This window comes from Pelophylax lessonae, assembly GCF_965119305.1.
Source record: "Pelophylax lessonae genome assembly, chromosome: 11".
Lineage (NCBI taxonomy): Eukaryota > Metazoa > Chordata > Amphibia > Anura > Ranidae > Pelophylax > Pelophylax lessonae.
This window is the reverse complement of record NC_138778.1, coordinates 54,500,735-54,506,258: the sequence shown is the minus strand read 5'-3', so window position 1 is coordinate 54,506,258 and position 5,524 is coordinate 54,500,735.

The following is a 5,524-nucleotide window of genomic DNA, read 5'->3' as shown; positions in this document are numbered from 1 at the left end:
GCTAAAACTCCCTGCTCATGCCGGGGGTCTGGCGGCTCCGGATCTGCAGGCTTATTACTTGGCTGCTCAATTGACGCATGTCCATGATTGGTTTTTCCCAGACCTGCCGAACGCAGCAGTTACCACGTCGGCAGCAGTGATGGGATCCTATGAGGCGCTCCTTAACTCATTGTATAGGAAAGGTCCTTATCCGGTGGAGGGTGCGGATATCATTAGATTATCCTGCAAAATTGTTCATATCTGTAATGCTAGAATGGGGGGGTTCTTCCTTCAATAGGTCCCCTAATGCTCCTTTATGGTTTAATCCGGGACTGCCAGATTTGTATAGGATGGATTCCTCTAGGAGGTGGGCGGGATTTGACTTAAAATATGCTCATCAATTGTTTGTGAACCATGCCTTTAAGTCCTTTGCTGAGTTGAGGGCGGAGCTGGGGATTCCCTCGACGTGCTGGTTTCTGTACCAGCAACTTCGGCATGCGGAGGCTGCCCAATTTGGACTTCGGGGGATTCACCTGGCTCTGACTCGGTTAGAGAAGGAATTGATGAATCCCGATCACACTAAACTCATCTCCCGACTCTATGGGTTGACCCTTGGCCAGGGTGAGGGGAGGATGGTGTCCCTTCGGGCGAAATGGTAGGCAGATATACCTCAATTGGAGCTGGCGGACTGGGATGATCTGCTCAGTGTCCAGTTCCATGGATTGATAGCTGCGGGGGATAGGGTTATTCAGTTAAATTATTTACATAGAATTTACTACACTCCCTGTCGTCTCTTTGCGATGGGGAGGCTTTCCTCCCCATTGTGTTTCCGCTGCCAGGAAGTTAGGGGGGACTTCTTTCACATGGTCTGGTTGTGTCCGCTGATCCAGTCCTTTTGGAAGGGGGTATGTAACTTTATCGCGGATAAATTGGCACTGCCGAATATTTGTGCACCGGACAGATGCCTACTTGGCAATCTAGAGGAGGAGGGTATTCGGCAGTCACAAAGGACTCTGCTATGTATACTTTTTTTCTATGCCAAGAAATTGATTGCCCTGCGATGGAGGCAGGATGCTCCACCCACGGTAGCGGCCTGGGTGGAACTGGTCAACAATGCTCTTCCCATGTATAAACTTACCTATTTGGCTAGAGGCTCCACAAAAAAATTTGCTAAGGTATGGTCCTCATGGCTGGACTCGGTTCTAGGGTCCAGAGAGGTCTAGGCTCCTGAGATGACACAACAGTGTATGTTTGTTTTGCCAAATTTATCGCTTCTCTTTAATGACGTTCTTGCCTGTGCTACCTTTTTGGGTGCCCGGGGCTAGGTGGGGGGTGGTGCTTCTTCCCTGCGGTGGGTTGCATACTTATTTACTGATGTGATAGGAACGCATTCTGTGAAGGGTTTTGTAAAGTTTGTACTTTCTCCTCATGCTATTTGGAGGGTTTATACGTTCTAAGTTGTTGGAGGGGAGGGAGGTGGGAAAATTAAAAAAAAAAAAAATAATAATAAAATAAAATAAAATATTACAAAGTTTCTGGTTGGATGGAGAGAGGTGGGGTGGAGGCAGCCAAATAGGGTCGCTGTGTTTGTGATACGGTGGTTGATGTTATTTTGCTTCTTTGCCCTGCACTAATGTCTGTATGATTCTTGGATATGCATTGTTTCCTCCTTGATTGTACTCCTTGATTTGTATTGGACTGTTGTTTGTGTTTTGTGTTCTATTAATAAAAATACCTTTAAAAAAAAAAAAAATAAGTGTTCAAATATTTCTATCCATAAAAAATATATAATAACCACTTCAATACTGGGCACTTTCACCCCCTTCCTGCCCAGGCCAATTTTCAGCTTTCAGCGCTCTCACATTTTGAATGACAATTACTCAGGCATGCAACACTGTATGCATATTACATTTTTATAATTTTTTAGAGATCTTTCTTTTGGTGGTATTTAATCACTTCCCACCCAGCCTATTGTTAAATGACGGCTGGGCAGGACATTCGTTGTTCCAGGTGGACATCATATTATGTCCACCTTCAACACGCCTCATGCTTTGCCATGAGGCCGTGCTGCAACTCAATCTGACACTGGCTCTGTCCACTAGACATTTTCTGTATAGTTTATAAAATTAGAAACCCTGGACAATAAAATAGTGGCAGTTGCATTTTTTAAGTTGAATGATATTTGCGCAGCTGCTTATTAAATGCAAATTTTCAGGACAAAAAATGCACTAAAATTAATTAGTGAAAGGAGTTAGTGCAAACAAACACAATATTATAAAACTGCAAGGTCCACCCTAAAGGCGCTCTAATAAAATGGAACCTACCACTGTGCCTCAGCACTAAATGTTAGATAATTGAAGAGTGTTCAAAAATTGAAAGGATTAAAATTTATTTAGTCTCCATTCACACTGGTACGACTTGTCAGGTGACTTGGTCAGCCTGTCAAGTCACGCACCGTCGTGTCCCATAGTGTAGTACAGGACCGGTTCTAATAGGAGCGACACAAGTCGCTCTGACTTAGAAAAAGGGTCCTGTACTACTTCGGGGCGACCTGGAGCGACTTGCATAGACATTCATTTAATGAAGTCAGTGCAAGTCGCGCTGCACGCGGCTTCACAGGTCGCCCCCTAAGTCGGAGCGACGTAGTGCGAACCGAGCCTTAAAAATTTATTTATTGAAATTATTTAAATGTATCAGCTGCCACTTTAAAGAAAACAGATAATAAAAACATGTCTACCTCCTTGAAACAAAATCAATAATAGTAAACGGTGGCTCATAACAAAAATCAACCATGAAAAAAGTGATTACATGATTAATAGCTTACAAAAAGTCCATATTGAAAAAATAAATAAATATTAAAAATGTGAGAAGTTCATATATGAGGCACTTCTGAAATTAGCTTTCCACCAAACCACGTGAATGTGTGTTACCGCTCCCTATTGGTTATTCACTCACCAGATAAATGCCAAATAATCGCATATCAAGCAACAGAAGACAGGAAAACCTCCTAAAGGTTTGCTAATGATTCCAAGCGATAACCACCAACTAATGGCACTCCGTAGTAGTGTAACACAGATAAAGGGAAAAACGGAAGATATCCATAACGCGATACCGTAAAACGTTTAAACTTTTATTCAAACAAATTCTTCATAAATTAGACTCACATTTCATGAATAATATGCCGGCAGGTAAAACAACAGATGTCGCTGGCAAATCGTGATTGCGGTGGATCAGATAAGACAATCTCCGTGTCTCAGCGAATGTCACTTCCGGTTTGGAGGTCAGTAAACAGATCGAGTTGCCGTGCAGCCACGTCCCTGGGAAGGGACCAGAAGTGACAATAGAAAGCTTAGAGAGGAATTAGCTGAGACACGGAGATTGTCTTATCTGATCCACCGCAACTACGATTTGCCAGTGGCATCTGTAATCACTTTTTTCACAGGTGATTTTTGCTATGCGCCACTGTTTACTATTATTGATTTTGTTTCAAGGAGGTAGACATGTTTTTATAAACACAATATTATACCCATTTAATTGGGGGTAAAATCTAAAAGATGTGGTTGTGTTGAGTAAATAGATACCAAACATGTTAAGCCTTAAAATGACACCTTCCTATGAATTTGCAAAAAATTTGTGATACTAAAAATTTTCCATATAGGCAACAAATAATGGTTTCTTTAGAGAAGAGTTTGGTAAACAAGAAGAAAGGCTAAAGCTGGTCACAGATGGATAGAATTTTGAATGAAAATTCTTTGGAAAGGTGTTTCTTCATCTGAAAATTCTTAGAACATTCTCAAAATATTCAAATGTTGTTAGAAAACATTTGTTTGCTTTTAACATTTGGTTTAGGAAGGAATGGACTTTACTGAATGAAATGCACTGTTAGAAATGCATTTGTTTGAGACAAAATCCATCCTGCTTCTTTTAATTTTCTCATCACTGCGGTCGAAGATGAATGTTGATTTGACCCAATAAAAATTATGTAGCACCCTCCTAGGTAGGTGCCAGAGAGAGAAAGTATAGTTTTGGATCCTTTCTGCTTATCAGAAGGATTGCTAGGTACATCTATATTGTTCTTTGCTTACCAGAGAGCAGGTGCAGCCGGTTGCAGCGGGACAATTTCTAACAGCAGTAAGGGAGTTCGGTTGGCTTGTGAATGGAAAAGTGCAGCTGAAGCTCAAGTATAGACAGAAGAGGTAGATGTATGTGTAGGGAACACAACCTGCATTGCAGTACTGTAACGACATCCGGGTATGAAAGGGGTTACAGTCGTTTAGGACATTTCATTCCCGAACACAACTGCCGCTACCGGACACTCCACTCAGCCGAACAAGAAACCCATACGAATAATTCCCCCCCCCCCCCAAGTACGAGACGAGGCTCTGTATTGAGGGTCAAGTAGGAATCAGGCTCTTTTTTTGAAAAGGAATACACGCTTTATATACACGTTAGAAGTAATGCAGTCACTACATGAACAATGACCCAAATCCAGCCCCCAACATCACACAATGGTTACATAATGAGCCCCCAATACACATTACTCTGAGTGTCAATACATCCCTTAGCAGACAACAGGTGAGTTCATTAGCACACTTAACAATAGGTGAATGGAAAGCCACCTCAGACAAGAATATCACAATTTACTTATTCAGACAAAAGTAACATTGTTAGGCAATAGACAGTCAGTCTCCACATTGAACATCCTGGAATGCCCATATTAGGAGTTGTACTTCCTGGTCATAGACCTCGCAATGTACAGGGAATAAAATCTTCATATTTCAAGAGAGACATCATTCCTGAATTTACTGTTCCATTTGGAGCAATCCAAACCATATCCCCAGTGCCCCCCAGTTTCCTGGTCACCCCGCGCCCAAAGTCACTCCCGTCACAAGTACTATTTGTGCAGGCTGGGCAGCGTTATGGCAGCGGCAAAGGGGTTACTGCACCACGCGGGAGAGAGAGTGCCAAAGAAATCTGCCTTGCAGGAGGAGCCACTGCTGGATAGTCAGCTAGTCTGGGGCTGTGGGCGAAGTCACCATCCGCGGGCCACCAACCCGATTTTAGGAAGGGAGCTGAGACGTCACTTCCACCATTGGGTGAAGCTGAGGAGCAGATATGATGTGTGTGGAGGAGCAAGTTGACAGGTGCCGAAGAGAGCAGGGGCTATCCCACATGTTGGTAGAGAACCTGTAGAGCAGACTGAATCGCAGAATCTGACCCTTTTGGACACAGAGGTCCGATTGATGCCCAAGGGAGGTCTGGCCTTGTGCAGCGGAGGGGACATGGAGCATAATAGACTGGTATGTAGTAGATGCTTAAATGTGTCCATGCGGCTGCGAGCGTGGGGCCAGTGTGGGCACTGCAGTGACATGTTGTTGCAGCTAAAACAGATTGATTGCCAGCCCAGACGACATGTATGTGAACTGGGAAGTAGGAACCACTTATGAACTGCTGACACCCAGAGTGGCTATTACTGTTGGGAGAAGAAGAGGAGTGCGGAGAGTACCACTGGGGCCGGGACCAGTGATGCAAACCTGCACTACCG